At 43.1% G+C, this 17,734-nt stretch overlaps 1 long non-coding RNA gene across 1 annotated transcript in view; it reads left to right on the plus strand.

Moving 5' to 3' along the window:
- Positions 1 to 14,874, plus strand: part of LOC311263660 — a 55,473-nt gene extending 40,599 nt beyond the window's left edge. The window contains exons 4-5 of the long non-coding RNA XR_014623378.1: positions 13,221 to 13,294; positions 13,515 to 14,874. This is a non-coding gene — a long non-coding RNA (uncharacterized lncRNA). The remainder of the gene's footprint in view (positions 1 to 13,220; positions 13,295 to 13,514) is intronic.
- The last annotated feature ends 2,860 nt before the right edge of the window (positions 14,875 to 17,734 follow it).

Consider the following 17,734-nt stretch of genomic DNA (forward strand, 5'->3'; position numbering starts at 1 on the left):
TTGTTTTTCCTAATATCCGCTCAAATGAACTTTACACCGTGACTAACATCTTCATGGTTAAGTTTAGCCTCTCATAAGACTTGGTTAGGGATAGGAAAACGCATTTTGTTGTGGTTTAAAAGACAAGAACAAGTCAATGTTCCCCAAAAGCACAAACAAGATGCCTTTACTTTTTCTGTAATTTATTTAAACCTGGTTTAAATACGAGTAAACAATCATGATGTTGGAAACAGGTGGCTGCAAAGCTGATAAACGGGGCTGCTTTAGATTCATTTTTGTACTGAATGTGACAGGAAGAACCAAAAACTACTGAACTGAAGACTGAACTGAAGACAGAATCAGTGAGACGAAGTGGCATGTGAGTGATGGTGCGTTCACAGACAGCAGTGTGTGTATGAATACAGTCATAAAGCATTATAATTGACTATAAATGCCCCCATAATGCACCAAATTAACGATCTATGTCGTCAGTGACTGTTCAGCGGCAATTTAGGTTCCACTAAAAGATAAACAGGAAGAATATAAAGATTATTTCTAGGACACACTGTAATCTAGAGACGCAGAGCTTTGTGATCTTCTATAGCAGAAGCTGTTTTTGTGTCCTTTTAGCGCTGAGGGGACGATGTGACTGAGCATCCTGACCGCCGGTCAAGTAGCCGAGTCTGATGACTTAATTAAGGTCACAGGCTGAGAGCACAGTTTGCCCATCATCCTCTGCCTCATTAACATATCTCTTTGTCCAATATGTTGATGTGAGTGCAGTGATTTACAGTTAATCAGCTTCGCGGCGTCACACCTCTGATTACGCCGCGGTGTGTTGAAACAGGCTGATTTGAGGTTTAATTTAGTTGGATGTTTTGGTTTCGTGATGCCAGAAAGGGTTCAAACTGCGGCTTATTTTCCCATAACGCTCTCACAATCGGCTTGCACTCTCCGTCGCCGTTGTGTTGAGCTCATTTACCCAGCACTGAGAGAAAGGTGATAGCTGACAGTGTGAAGTAATCTGCTCTATTGATCATGCTGTCAGAGAGCGACTTCAGCGACTGCAAAGGCAAACACAGCGAGCGTTAACCCTTTACTCGGAGAGGCAGACAAACAACGCAACGAGGACGCACGAAGACAACAATATTTAAGTGTTGCTTTCATAACATCACACTCCCCTCTCCCTCTCTCACTCTCTCTCGCTGTGTGAATTTTGGTTTGCAGCTTGCTTTTACCTGTAAGGAGAGGAGTGTGCTGCGGGGATCATTTACTGACACTGGCGTCTACGGTTTTGGAGATCAGAGGGTGAATCCCGAGGGGGTGTTGATGCAGACTCGCGCTTTGGTTTGAGGATCTGTATTACGTTGCTCCGTCATCCCCTCTTCCATCAAGTTCAGGGAAACGGAGCCCGTTGTTACCCATAAGCCCATGTGTCATTGAATATTTATCATGTATCTGATTTGAGGGGGGGAGAGATTCCTGGGATGTGGCAGCCCCCTCCCCCGAGGCCTGCAACTCAACACCCTGTAATAGAAGCCCCGAAAATGTGGCTGTCATTTTCTGCCTCTGGGACATGGTTAATTAATTACACGTTGGCCTCTGCACTTAACTCTCTGAACAAACCTCTCCACATTATTTCACAAGTTTATCCCAACTCTGCAATGATACTGTATGTGTTCATCTGAGAGAATATGGAAGAGGACGCACAGCAGCTCGAACATTTCCTTTGACCGTCAGCCAGCGTGCGGTATCCGTCTCTGTGGCATTATTATGTAAACGAGTCTGTCAGATGACGGAGAAATTCAGCATGCAAACAAAAAAATCAGCTTTCAGCTTTGTTTGTTAGCTTGTTTACCAGAGGCAGTTAAGAAAAACAATGTTGATATAGGCTAATGCGTATACGGCGTTTAACGGCCTTTGCTGCTCATTAGCTTTTCAAATTGAGTTTGAAACAAGAAAACAAACAAATCAGATTTAGCATAACAGGAAGTTTAAAGTCATGCTAGCAGCTCTGGGAGGGTTTACTGAGGCATAGCAGTGTTTTGAGCTAATGCTAATGTCTACATGCTAACATGCTGATGTGAAGCAGGTAATGATTATAGTTTATAGACTTATAATGTGTCTTTATTTACAGTTTACCATGTTCTTTATCATATGCTGCGTTCCAGACACCAAGAAGTCAAAATCTCCTAGTTTAAGCATCCACCAAGCATTCCAGGTGCCAAAAGTGAACGAAAGACACGGCTGAATGTTACAAAATGGTGCCTCTTTGGCAAGTGCACACAGAATCGAACCCTCAGCAGTGCAGCCTCCCTGCATTATAAAGAGGAAAACAACACATGAGGTAACAGACGCCATTATACATCTTATTTTACGGCACTTTCATAATTTGAAACGTGTCTAAACATTTCATTCACGAGCCTTTTGCAAATGCTGTCCTCTTCAAATACATCCTACCCACATCCCTAGGGTGCTGCCATTGTTGTGTGACGTCTGACAACCGCTCCCTCGTGAAGTCGTGGGAGATGGATTTGCCCCGAGTTTACACGAAGGGACTCTGACTTCGAGTGGCGTTCCAATGTACCTTTTCTCGTAGGTGGTTACTCGAGTTACAAGCTGAAAAGTTTTAACTTAAAAATTATTAGTTTACTTTATTTGGTCATTTTGAGGTAATCGGTTTTGTCAGATTTTACACTATATTGCATATTAGCATGCTTATATCTGCTAATTAGCACAATACAAACAACAAAGTACAGCTGAGGCTGATGGGAATGTCAATATTTTGCAGATATTTCTAAATATTGGACAAAATGACATTTGGACCTGTTGATGGCAAGACATTTTACTCAAAACCAAAAATATGGTAGATGGACTTGCATTTCTATAGCGCTTTTTCCGGTCTACCGACCGCTCAAAACACTTTACAGCACTTGTCACATTCACACACACATTCATACACTGATGGCAGAGGCTGCAAGGTGCTGACCTGCTCATCAGGACCCACACTTCCTCCTGAGCTACAGCTGCCCTTTCATCTCACCTATCCACCTCACAAAGACCCCTATAGCTTCCATACACAGTGACACTACAGAGAGTTTCAGGAGAAAAACGAAAGCCCTCTTAATTCATCATCTGGGAACCACGGATGTGCTCATCTATCCACTAGATGTTGAGATATTTCAATAGATGAGGGGAAACGTCTGCTGCTGGTGGTGCTGGATGAAAAGTCAGGGGTCATCGAAGTCATCGCGTTTCATCCTCTGGGGAACGCGAACGTCTGTACGAAATGTCACGGCATATTGATCCAAATGTTGTTGAGAAGAATCAGTCAGGAGCAAAGTGGTGGAGCGACAGTTACGCCACAAGCGTGTGTGTCTGTTAAAATCACAACTCAAAGCAACAACAACAATTTGAGGCGATAACCCAAAAAGTGTTGATCTGGCCCGCTGATTTAAATGCCAGAAATTCAACCATATAAGAGATTTCTTTGTTCGGCGTATTGTTTTCACTTATTCACAGCACGACTCCCAGAAAGGCAGTAAATAACCCAGTGTGTACGAGTGTGTAGCGGTTGCATGCTAACGTGACACTGCATGTGCGGCACACAGTTAACTCTGCACGTGTTTGATGTACTTTCACTCCTTTCTGCTCTGTGCGTTCTCGGTTAGAGCCGCCGCGATGCTGAGGAGATCGATTTTCTGCAACAGGAACATTAGTGATTCTCGAGCCAAGGGTATTAAACTCAAATCATTGTGTTCTATTGTTTGGCATGTCATATTGATTATCTCCTGGGTTTCACTGGCGAGAGTGAAATATTGTCGCCTCAACAGTCTTGCACACAAAGAACTGGATCCATTTGAAAACAAATAACTTGTGCAAAGTGATACAAAATATCTGTTTAGATTTAATCTTCTCATTTGTTGGTGAACAAATAGAAAAATGTAAGTGGCAGAATGTGAAACCAGGCCTATAGGCGAGGTGGGTATGGACTGCATTAGATGGCAATGTAGTCACCCCGTGTGTTGCTGCCCTGCGGCTGCCCTGTGGTCAGACTTAAAGTGGGAGGAACAAACTGAGAGCAGCGTCACTGCAACATGTTAATACAGCATTTTGCAGGCAGACGATGACAGAACAAAAGAGAGAGAGAGAAAAAAACTGTTCAATTATTGATCCGCCGGCTCAAATCCTTCATTATTTCATCGTACCTGTTGGAGGACGGTCCCCGAGGAGGCGGCGGCAGAGTCTTCACAGCAGACCGGCTCTCAGAGACGCGTCGTGCATGATAACAACGATGAAGCCCCTGTTTCTAGTAAAATCAATATTCCGATCCATGAGTCACTTTTGCTGTTCTCTCGCTTGAATTAGACACGGCGGGAACAGAGAGAAAAGGTCCTTTTTCTGTGGCGCAATCAGTCTCCCTGAGAACAAAGATTTTTCAGAAATAACGTGTCGTTGCATCATCTCGGTGAATTTGATGAAACTGACCTTTGTCATGAATGCAAATAAGAAGCAAACACACTTCACCGTTTTAAATTGTGTAACTATCGCCTCCCTAAAAATACTGTTATTTGTCTCATTATCTTACAGCATCTAATTATGCAGATTTCATTGCGGCAAACAGCAGTTTCGTCTTTTGTGTCAACACTCACCGCCCGACTCATTGTTTTAAATGAATTTTAAATGCGAACCTGTCGATACTCTGTGAATCTGCCGGGAGGAAAGATAAGCAGAAGAGCTCAGTCCCTATTGTGGCACAAACAAAAGCAGAAAAAGCCAATTATTCAACACAAAAGTTAAAACAATAAACTTTATATAGAATCTACAGATTGGTGGCTCTATTCATCTGATGTGCTTTGTTTTCTTTTACCAGTGTGACATTTACTGTATGGGGCTCATTGAATGTGTCACTCAGAGACACTGTTTCTGTGACTGATGAATTTCAGATCACAATGAAGCATGAATTCATTACCCCGGGCGCTGATATTACAGTGCAAACAACACGTTCACTTGACAGTCAACACTGGATCTCCTTGGTTAGATCTGAGCCAGGGGAGTGTGGCGCGGAAAATATGGTTATTTGCCCTCGATTCAAATGCATCGCTAAGCCTTGTTTTGTTTAGGCCCGTTGAATTCGCCATTGAAGACTGAAACCTACCATTATCCTCTGCTCCCCCGGCTGAGTTATTCATCTGGGTCTCCTGTCGTGTCTCCTAAATAAAAAGCCTGTAGCGCCTCGCCAACCTCCCGCTCTCCGAGCACCGCAGGGTCTCTCGCAGAGCTAATGGTCACACCGGGGCCTGTCAGCCCTCGCCAAAGCCCATCCTTTGTACACGCTCTGCTCCAGTCTCACCCCTGCTGCCCTGCACCTTACTACAAATGTCAAAGAATATTGATTTGGCTCAGAGTGACAAAGTCTTCACTGAGATAGCTGCCTTTGTACTCCTGCAATAAAGGAAAAGTCCTGACCTTCATACAAGCTGCGGCTAGACCATCAATATTTCATCTCAAACTGTAAATTTCCTGTTGAATTTGAATGATATCCAGAAGCATATCTGCTGACTGCCAGCTGAAACGCCACAGTGGGACGGTAATTGCAAAAAAGACGCTGCCAGGTTGTGAGCAACCCTCATAAATGCTGCTCCTCTGATGAACACGCTTGTCTCTTTTAGAAACAAGCTTCTGAGCCAGCGCAAAAATTCCTATGGGCCTCTTAGACTCTTAGCACGGCTGATGTATACAGCGAGGGGAGAGGAAGATATCATCTAAATTTCTGACTGATATCGGCTTCAAAAGAACGTCAGAGGGGCGCGGTAGACAAACAAACCCGAGGAGGAACAGACGGAAACAAGAGGACAACAAGTGGTTGTTTTGAAAAAGCACACGTGGTGCCAACCTTCTTCAAGATTTGTGAAATATCTCAGCCATGATTTCATAGACGACAGCCATTTCTCGGACACCTTAATGCGTCACGGCTGCAGAAACGCCACGTAACGTCCGATAAACTGTCCAATCATTCGTCAGCGTGAAACAAAAGAACGACATTTATCCGAAATGTAAGTTGTTGCACTGAATCAATGTGGCGTGATGCCCAGTTTCTTATGTCTTGCATGGCTGCTATCTAATTGTTTCTGCAGAAAAACTCATTAGGACTCAGTTGACTGGAAATTCTCGCAGGAGAATCACCGCAGTCATCTGATAACCTCCACGTTCCCTTTCAGAGGAGTTTATTCGAAATCCTCTTACAGAGACAGCGAGAACAAAAAGCCTCTGATTTCCCCGAGGTGTAATGATATTAGTCTACCTGATTATATTGTTGGAAGTCGCACGCAAAAAAACACCGTGTGGAGAATATGCTGCTTAATAAGCGTGTTGTTCAGCGTCACCTAGATGACTTTCCACTCAGAGTAATAAATCTGGGCTGCAAACAAACGGCTGATCCTTTATCAATAACCCCACGTATATCACGCAGCTAATTAAATAAGTCAATAAGTTTCAACCTTTTTGGGCGTAAAGAACAGTTTCAACTGTCTGACTTTAGGACTCTGTGATGTCTTTGTAATCCTCTAATGAATGAGAACACTTAAATGCCTCATCAGGTTTTTCCTGCAGTCATCAGTCTGAGTTCAGGGGCACTTTGCCCTTTGCCTGTACTTGTACATGTGCTGGTCCCTCTCCTCTTGCCCTGGTCGCTCAGGGGAGCACTTCTCTGTAACGCTAGATGCATCCGTTGCATCTTCATCCCTCATTATTTTACCCCTCAAAGACCTTTGGCTGGAAACAGGAGATGCTGCAATCTGAAAGAAAGGTTTAACTCTTTGTTGTGTCACACTGTGAGCTGTGTTGTCTCATTTTAGGTCTAAATGCACTTTGATAAACTCGCCCGGTGCTCAGCAAAGAAAATACACTGACAATCTTAAAATGGGGGGAAATTAAATACAAACCTCTCAGAGGTGTCACTAATAAATCAATTACATGGGGATCGTTAAATGTTTTTGTAAAAACAACGATCAAATGACAACTTGACTGTGAAAGGTGTCGCTCATACAGGGGTGACGCACTGACTGTATAAAATATGGACGGGTTTGAAAAGTGAAGCCAGTGCTTAAGTGTCTCATACCTGCAGTCTTCCTACTGACCAGCAGGGGGCTCCTCCACTGGTTTAAAAAAGATTGTATGTAAGCTTATGAGAAAATAAACTTTCTTCTTACTTGATTTGTTACCTCAGTAAACAGTTTTTGGTCTCAATCTCTAGTTTCAAGTCTTCTTCAGTACAGCATGATGTTCACTTTGTAAATTATGGTCCCATTTAGAGTAAAACAGACGATAAAGCAGGGTATGCTTCAGGGCGTGGATTCTTTGTGATTGACAAGTCTCTACTTCCTCAGGTTTTCAGTCAGATCCAGTCAGGATATCCTCCAAATCTCCACCCTCTTGTCTGGTTGCCTATAACTCCAAAAACAAGATGGCGATGGTGTAATGCCAAACTTGTGGCTTATGAGTGGTAGTCCACAAACCAGCGGGTGATGTCATAGTGGGTTTACAGTTGGAATGAACCCACAGAGAATGATCAACTGCAATTATACGCATTATCTCCGCAGCCTCACCTCGGACTGTCTTCACGTCTTTCAGATCTTTGCTTTGGTTTCCACTCACAACTTTACTGTTCTGGCTCACTGTCGTCGCTCTAATCAGTGTCATGATGCAGCAGCAGATGTTTTTTGTCCCAGCACCAAACAACATACAAACTTAGCAACTAGTCTGAACAAAATGTAGTATTCAGCTGCAACATAGACAGTAGAATCAAAAAAAAAAGAATCATCATTTGGTTTAAAATACCTGTTTTGGTCGCCACAATCATGGATGGAGATACAAAACAGCTAGTTTTGATCACCACAAAAGCTAAAAAATATCCCCATCACCTCAAAAACAGATAAAAATGTCCCCTGATGTCCTTAAAAAAATCGTGTGGTGTGATTCAAACTGCAGTCGGCCTTTTTGCAGCCTTGTTGGCTTGTAATAACTCATAACTCTCATTATAAGGCTCCTTTTGGCCCAATCCAACCATGTTTTCAGTGTCCACTCTCAACCATTTTTCCCACATTTATTGAAAATATTGTCTTGTATATACAAACATAGTTATCAGTTTTGCTACAAACATTTCCTTTCATTCCCCCCCTGCTAAATACAAGATGTGATCAAAGTCAGAGAGAACAGAAACTCATTTAAAATCCTCCTCGAGGCTTAAAGAAATCGATTGCAGACGTAGTCAGAGTTGCCTTGCTTACATCTACTTGAATAAATCTGTCTGATTGCACCACTAACAGCTAAAACTCAGTTGCCCGGCTGATGGTTTCTCTCTGTACTTTACCGCCTGATCTATTCCACCTTTCAAAGACTGGGCCTGTCTGTCCCCAGAGGCTTTCACCCTGCTACATTATGATTGATTGCCATTTCTATTTCATTTGGGAGGCAGGCCATAGAACAGGTAAATGAATTGTGGGGTGGGCGCATCTATTCTGTGAGCGGGGTGTTGAATACAACGTATAAATTATCACAGTTTGACTGACATTTAATACCCCGACATTATTTCAACTGACAGACCTGAAATATTAGCGTCGCTCCGGGACGTCAGCTCAGTTTGATTCTGTCAAAGAAGACGGCGAAACACCAGGAAATAGAAATGGATGTCCAAATTCTTGTAAATTAAATATTATTTTATCATTTTTATATTGTTTTTGGCCAAATATAATTTTTTCGAGATAATGAAACATCAAGAAAAGTCTCCTCAATGCTACACAGGGGAAATGTCCAGCGACAATCTATTGAAAACACCAGGAACATCGTTCATTTGTAGTGAGGCTTCAGGATTGCAGGTCATTCCAGGTGGAATGCCAAATAAATCCATCACGTGATTACACTGTGAGGTAAAATCAATGGTGCGTTAGATAAATGGTGTTGTTAAGTCGAAGGCGCGTTAAATAAATGGTGTGAAGTGTGATGTTGGAATTAGTTCTAATCTAATCCGACAAGATGCCGCAGTCCTCTAAAGTGACGCTGATCCGAGCTCAGCCTTTTAATTGAAACTGAATATCGGTAATGCCTATTTTTCGACAAAATTTTCAGTCACCGCTCATGAGGTTTGTTTTGTGATTAAATTCAAAATGAACATGCAAATGCCACAGGAACGCCAATTATCGACCGACTTGCTGTTGTGAAAACGAATGCTAAAGCCCAAAACCTAAACCTTCTGATACCTGCAGGTTAGTTGCAGGTCGGTGTCACTCCAGAAGCCGTGTGTATACGGGAGCTTGCAGTCGGCAGGAGGAAGTCGGCAAGGAAGTAAAAACTGCAGCCATTATTAATTGTCAGAGCTCGTTGTGCTGAGTGATCAATCTGCTGCTGAAGTTGGACTGGAGGGAGGTCGGTAATGGAGTTGGCCATCTGACTTCTACACTGACTCTCTGCAGCCCGGCTCACATATTGATGAGGAACTGCTGCACAGGCTGGAGAGTTACTTACCTCACTGCAGCTCAAAGGATCAGTCCGGCTTGTTACAACTGTTTTGTTGTAATGTCGCCTTTATTTTATGTAGACCTAAATATTCAAGTTTGTTTTGTCACGTTTGTTCTTGTATCTTTCTGTAAATGGCTTCTGTTTGTGTGAGAGCAATGAGAACAAGATCCCATGGTGTCAAAATCATTATGTCTTGCTCTATATCTCACCTACATGACGATATCAGGCCCAATAATGGCAGAAAATGTCGTTTTGTAGGTATTCTTAATGATGTTTTAGAGACTTTCTGGAAACTGACAAAAAAAATGTCGATGACTCATCCTGCACTCAGAGGTGTTTAATAATTTATCGTCCAATGAATTTTCTCTTAACGGTTTCACTGATAACTGTACAAAAACACATAACTTTATTTACTGTCATGGGTGAAACTGGATCTTATTTTGTGGAGAAAGTATTTTCTGATATTCTCTTCGATATCCTCTGTGGACAAATAGCTGTCTTGTTGCTAAAGTGCTAACAGCAGCCTCCAAAAACAACAACAGAGGCCAGTTTCAGTACCAATAGACAGATACAAGTCACTTTGTTACTACAGTAAGCGCTAACTGCTGTTAAATGTCGCTGCTGGGTCGCGCCATTAGCCCAGCGGCTAAAGCCAAACCACTAAAACCGCCTTGGTATTGTATTCCCTGTCATCAAACTGGCCACTGTCTTCTTTAGAGGCTGTGTTGTTCTGTTCAAGTCTCGTACCACCGGAAGTTGCCAGTATGCAGAGTCGAAACTCTGCACCATGACAAAGCAAATATCACTCAACTAGCTGTTTCATTGGATCTTTAAATTGAGTTAAAGAAGCTAGTAGGACAGCAACTTTATAGCCCCACAAGCTAGTTGGCTCGCTGACTGTCAGTCATCAAGCTCGCAAGCTGTGTTGGATAATATGTCAAAGAAATCGCATGAAAAAAACAAAACCAACAGTCGAACATATCGGTGTAGGTTTTAGTTACAGACAGTACTTGTTAATGGGATGAATTAATGGTTGGTTTTGGTGTTTTTGTGGACATGTTTTCTCTGTGGAGCAACGTTGGATGGCGCAGGAGAAAACAGGACTCCAGATTTTCCATTCTGCTAAAGGTCAGCACTGTCAGAACAGTTTGCAGTTGGTTAACGGTACAAATAAGCATGTTCATGTTCACCGAAGTAGAACTCAACAACAAAAGCTCTGCGCTGACTTACTTCACCTCAGCAAGCGAACCCAAGTTAATGCTTTGAAGTTATTTGGGTTTTGTTCTGAAAGCGTCTCTGTAAATGCTGGTGTGACATGAAACATGTGGCAAAAAAAGCATGAAAACGGCAATAAAGACAGATTTTTTTTTTACATTTTATGTTTAAATACAAAATAATAACACTTGATCTTGATTTGGCTCAACTTAAGGTGTCACATGCACAAGTACTCACATCATGCAGATCAGCTCGGTGTCAGGGGATAAAGAGGCAGTGGCTGCAGGAAACAGGTGGCTCTCTCTCTTTCTGACCAAATGAGAATACTTTGGTCGTCCGCCACTGGACTGAGCTAAAGTTGGCAGTTTTGACCGCTCTGGTTGGCTTCTGGGCTTAGTTTCGCTAGGCGCAGGGTCAGCGTACCACAGTGCCATAATTACATTTGGCTCCCACTCCCACAACAGGATTAGGTGATTTGTGGCCAAGAGGCCTTTATAATTGCCCCTGATTACCAGTTGCCAGAGCAGTGTAGGGAAAGGTCAGCCGGTCTGCCGTTCAGACACCCTTTGGACTCATAATCCCTCAACGCCCCGTGTCTGTGTCGCCCCCTCCCCCCTCCACACCTCCGAGCATGGATCATCACTTTTGTCTGTTATTGTCTGAATCCTAATTGTTACTCGTCTCCCTTCGCTGTTCAGCAGATAGGAAACAGAAAACAAAGCAGCGCGGCGGCGGACGTCGGAGCAGTACCTCCATGTATGTGGTCTGCGTTCCTTTGCGGGGAGACGTGGGTTGCTCATTATCTGTGGCTGGAAGTATGTGACCTTGTTTGCAACCACAAGAACAGACATCGCAGAGTTGCATTGTCTGAAAGCAATTGTGCCTTTTCTCATTTTCGCCTCTCGTTAAGCTTCGTAAGGGCTTTGAAAAATTCCCTCAAGCCCCCTCAGTGTTTTTCCCTCTAACTGAGGGATTCCTCTCCTTTTTTTTTAATTCCAGCTTTTGTTAGACCCGCTGAAAAGGAGCCGCTTGTACGGAAATAATTAGCTGTATTATGCGTGGAGATACTGGCATCTCCCTTCTGAGGTGAAAATCCTCTTATTCATCTTACTTCATGAAAGTCCAACATATCTCTACACTTCAGCTCGTCAGCGCTGGAGGTTTTTTTACTGCACTGAGGGCGAATTTAGTGAGAGTGTGAGGCAAACTGAGATAATCTGATATTATTCCACTGGCTTTGTTCAAGACAATTTTGCATAATGCGTTATCTACTGTGTTTCTGCTGAATATCATGGAAGCATTGCTGCGGTGTCCCATTTTTCCCGCTGCTGCTGTTTTATATTAACTCCACAAGCGTTTTCTTATTTAAACACCATGAAAAAGCCTCGGTGGTTGTTGTGGCAGAGGTTAATACTCTCAGGAAGATTACAACATTGGCTAATCCATCTGAAAAAAAACAAACAGGCGTACTTTTGCAATCACCTACAGAGATTGTGGATGAGCTTAAAAAATACAAATTGTGATTTTTATAGCCACATATTTTTAACTCGGAGTGAAACAAAAACACATTTTTTACCAACCCCAGTCAGATTTAACACCTTAGAACTGATTGTTGCGATTAAAGACCTTTTTACACTGAAATCCCAAAACATTAACACAACAAAGACTCACCATTGAGCCGGCTCTACGTTTTAACACCGAACCAACACCAGCATAAACAGTGTCGGTCTCTAGCGTGGCTCCAGACATGCCTGCTTGCTCCTTTTATACAGACGTATCTGTGCTTCTGCTATCTCGATTTTGATAATTTACTACTGAGTGACATCACTGGACTCAATTCAACATATTACAGCTTCCTCTGGAGCCACAGAAGGCTTAATACTACTGTTTCACATATGCAGTAGTACTCCCCAAGACCTGTAAACACACTTTTATGTCTAAAATTGGTGGAGTTACCATTTTTTACTTAAAAAGTCGTTGGCAAGTAAACAGAAAAATCAAAATGTATGGCTAAAAATAATGCATAAATGGTCAAATTAAACTTAAACAGACATTTCCACACACATCACTTGTATGAATTCACATGTGAAGCACGGTGAAGTATTATTCTGCAGTAGTGCCGATCAGTAGCACATCTGATTGGGCTCCAGGGGTAAAATTGTCAGGAACCACTGGAGACGTCGTTTTGCAGCGCAGCCAAAGACATTTGGAAATTGTCCTCCGCTCTCACTGAGGCTAATATTTTCAGTCTCGACACAAAGCCCTTTGACTCGTCTGTGATGACGACTTTGTTCCGCTGTAAAACCATTTTAGCTGCCTGTGGACGGAGGGCTTATAAAAGATTTATGTGAGAAATGCCGTTTGCAAAGGTGTTAGTGCAGTATCACAACATGTGTGTTATTGTTCATTGTTGGGTGCAGGCAGCCCACCTCCCAAGGTCCTTGGCTTTTCAGATAAAGGATGATGTGAATGACCCAGTGTGACTGTTTGTTCTCCAATTTGTTCTGCAGTTTCTCTTGATCCTGAAAGGTGCCTTTGGCTTGGAGCAGCGCTGCCTCTAAGGCTGACTGAATTGCTTAACTGGGTGAGAAATGAAGATTTATCTGCACATCTGCGAGGCGCTCCGAGTCCTCAGTCACACAATGTATCTGAACTTCTCGCTCATACACCAACTGAAGAGCAGATACACATTTTAAGCTTTTGTTCGAGTTTATTTCTATAGTTTTTTATATACACATTTGCAGTATAAACTAGTGGCTCAACTTATTCTGTGCTTATTTGGGCTTTTTTTTTCATTTATCCAGGCTCCAGCCCCACACTATCGCCCAAACTGCCACACCACCTTCATTTCCTGCCAGGCCCCAGCGCGGGCTCTCCCTCATCTGACCTCTCACACAGTGAACCCCATGAATGGACAATAGTGCCCTTCAGTGGGGCCCCACGACCATAGCAAAAGCCTGCAGCTGGAGCGCATAGCGAGGCCGCCCTGGCCTGAGGGTATGCTAACAGCTGAGAGAGATCACTGAACTGCCAAGGGGATTTTTGGAAATGCTCGGGGAAATCACAGATGTTAGGGATGAAAAGTGGCCTCTACGCCATGCGAGAGGATCAAGAGTTGGAGCTGTTTATTAGATGCAGTGGAGAAGCGGCCTTTAACAGGTGCTCAGGGGCTGGATGGTGGATCTGGGGCTGAGCTGCACAAGGACGAACCTCTGGAAAGCCCCTGGCTATTTTTCATCAGACAACGGAAGTGGGGGATTAAGGCGGTTGCGACAAAATCCACCAGATTCCTCGCTGGATGTAAAAAATAATTAAAGAAAATTATGATTTTTGATGAAACAATGAAAGCAAATTCAGTTTATACCAGTCACATTACTTAATAAACCACATTCAGAGGGTAGTACTTTAGATAGAAAGTCTAAAGTACTATCATCAAACTTGTTTTCACATGAATCTGCTGAAAGTGTACATTTTCTCTGCTCTGATTTGAAGAGGCAGGCCTACGAGCATGACTAGTCTGGAAGTTCATCCTGGTCCAATATTCAGCATACACAAGTGTGATGTGGAAACCTCGTCCAGCAGCTAAACTTGTGAGATGAAAAAACATTCGCCTATTCACAAACTAACATACATATTTGAATATCTTCTGGATTTTTCAACGAGGGAGAAGGAATAGATGCCATTTTAAGGACTTTAATGTGGTAATCATGTTTTTCAACCGTGTGTCAGACACATATTAGAGAATTTTTATGTATGCCTTAACACATGTGTAGAGGGGAATTTAAAGTATTTGTAACATAAAATATTCATGAATGAAAGACAAAAATCAAAGTTGAAGCTGGTAAGGATCATCCTCGGTAATCACATGAATTTAGGGTGTAACGCTCAAAAACTAAGCAAACATCAACAAACAACAGTCATCACATGGGTTCAGTAAGTGTGCAACACCTTTTTACAACTTCAAACCAGTGAGAAACGCCAAAAACATGAAAATACAGAAATCCCTCATGAGAAAGTTGTGTGTTTTTGTAGGACTCGAACATAACTCGAACATACATAGAACCAGTAGCTGTGGTTGCATGGACGATATCTCTCCATTCTACGCTGTAGAAAGTCATCCACTATGTGCATTTACATGGCTCAAAACAAGTGCTATATTTTTATCAAAATAATTATTAAGTAGCTCTATATTGCAAAAGTAATGAATGCTGTGTGTGAGTGTTTTAGTCAGAAGAAGAAGAAGAAGACACTTTATCCCGGGGCAACCCTTCGGTCCCCAAGCCAAGTCCCTGCAGACTGAGCTACTGGCACCAGTAACCCATGTCTCTCCTCACCCCCTCTCATGCAGAAACAGGGAAAATTTATTTTCCAGTATCCCTGCCCACTTTATCCAATCAGGACAGAGATCACCATGAAGAGGCGGTCCTGTCTGCTTGTGAATGCGTAGAGAGCAGGATCCTCCTGTTTGCTGACATGCCATGTCTGGCGGTTACCTCTCCGCATTCATGTGGTGACATAGAGAGGAAGGCAGCAATTCCTAACTGCAAAACAACAACAATGCCTACAGCAGCTTTAACTTTTTCTAAATGTGCAAAGTGGCTCTAATCTTCCAGGAGGAGGGAAAGAGAAAGACACTTTGACCAACTTGTAGTGTTGAGCATTTCAACCATGGAGGTGTTCAACAGTCCTGAAATCTTTTAAGCTCTTCAACAAAGTGTATCGGCCACGGATCGTGTTCCTGCCAGTCGTTTAAATGGTTATTAGGAGCTCATATTTTCCTAATGAATAGATCATCAAAGGTTTACGCCAACCCTCTCAATCTGATTGAAAATTCATTCACAGTAGGCCAGGTCGGATCAGTTTCTTCTGGTTGAAGTGGTTACATAATACATCTTATTCTGATTGGGGTATTATTCTGCTTATTAGTGAAATAATAGGCTCGAGATTTTATGCTCATGTAGCTCTCAGAGAGCTGGTTTAATGGTTTCATGGAGCTCACTGATGGAGTATTGACCTTTACTTTGCTTGTGTAATGAATGATCAATGTCTCTTAGTGAACACGTGTCCGTAACACGCTGTCATGTGCAGCACGGCTCCTTCTGACGTCTTTGTATCGCAACACACTGGCACCAAAGCAATCAGCCGCTCGGTGCGTTTAGCTTTTGGTTTCTTGTTCTTCCCCCTGAAGGGTTTCTAATTAGACGAGAAAATCAATTATGTCTAAAACACACCAAACATGTCTTATCGTCTGTTGCCAGGGAGTTATTTGGTAGTTTGTGCTACGGGGCAAGTGCAGACGAAAAATATAAATGCAAATGAGAGGCGGGGAAGGGAATAAAGTCAGTGTGGGAATGAATCCATGAGTGTGGTCTTTGGACAAGATAAATATGATAAAAAATCTGCAATCATCATCGTCATCATCATCACAAGGCTTCTTTCTCCTCCAGCCCCGTAATGATATTCTGTCCAAGAAGCCATTTACTCCAGCCAGCCCTGCTGCACCGAGAAGTCGTCCAAATACTTGCCAGCGCTCCCCCGCCCTGCCTCTCCAAATGAGACTTCATTAGCATAATGGTGTGTGCTGCTGCTTGGTGATTTCTTTTAATCAACCCCGGAGTCACTGGTAATTAGTAACAGACGACTAATGGATTCTGATGGACACTCTTGGCATCCTCTGACTTGTCGTCTGCTGATTTGATACGAAGAGAAATCTCAATGGCAGCTGCGTGTGACAAATGTATTCCCGTCCTGGGATTGTAGGCGAATTAAAATAGGTTGATTTTAAAACAGCTGTCTGCCGGTGAATTCAGCGACGTTTTGAGCTTCGCTCCCACCTCAGCCATTGTCAGGTTTTCTCCAGCACATTTTAACTCATTGGATCTCAGGTTTGACATCACCCTAATCTTCACTCGCTGGAAGAGGAAAAAAAAAGCCCTTCCTCTGAGCCGATTGGAGGAAATTGACATTCCCTCCGCCGTTTCCATCTTTGACTGTGACTCGCAGCTTTGTTTCTCCACAGGACATGTGGCGATTGCAGTTCTGAAAGGTAATAGGAGGAATAATATCCCGCGGTGCAAAGACACAGAGTGAGAGACTCAGTGCTTCTGGCGAGAGGACAGAAAAAAGTTGTTAAAATTCATAGGACGAGAAAAGGAATCAACTGCAGAATACATTACACAGCATCAACTGTTCCAAGGACAGGAAAGGTCAGACTGCTCGTCTGGCACGCTGTCTAGCAGTCAATGGGACTGGTGGGACTACATTGTACAAGAAAAATCGAGGATTAAAGCCGCAGAATGGCAAGCTCCAAATCCATACACCCAATCTGCGATGGCTTCCCTGCATCACTGTCCACACATATATACGTGTCCCCTGACAGCATGTGTGGGCTTGTGTTTGTGGCACAAGCAATCCACAGCAGCCACTGACCCATTTCTTATTTCAAATTTACCAGCCACGCAACGCCCCGACGCTCGCCTTCACTCGGCTGCCCCGACCTTTGATAGAGAAGACTTAGGGATCATGTACCCTGCAGACAGAGAGCTTGTCTCCAACCTAATCTGTCCCGAGGCTGAGATTGATGCCGTCCAGGGCTTAGAGGGGTTCAATACAGACATGTTGTTTCAAAAGAAATTCACCAGGATGTGTTACAGCAAGATTGCAAATTACCAGAGTTGTTTAATCGCGGATTGATAAGAACAATAGTTTCCCAGGAGACCAGACTACGACGCATTTAGCGCCCAGACATGCAACCTCCCCAACGTCATTCTTTGTCGTTCTGTTTGCTCATGGCCCTGCTGTTTCTTGGATATACACAGATCACTCACGCCTACACACATAGAAACAGGCAGAGTGCCCAAACATGAACGAAAAATTTAAAAAACCTGTGCTCTCCCCTCCTTTTTTCTCCCCCTCTCCACGCATACACTTTTCTTGTTCAAAGTTATGGCAATGTGAGATTACATTTATGCAGAAGCCCCACCCAGCCCACCTCTACCTCCTTCCCAGGGAGTCAGTATTTCAA

Source organism: Pagrus pagrus, assembly GCF_965226575.1.
Source record: "Pagrus pagrus genome assembly, chromosome: 10".
Lineage (NCBI taxonomy): Eukaryota > Metazoa > Chordata > Actinopteri > Spariformes > Sparidae > Pagrus > Pagrus pagrus.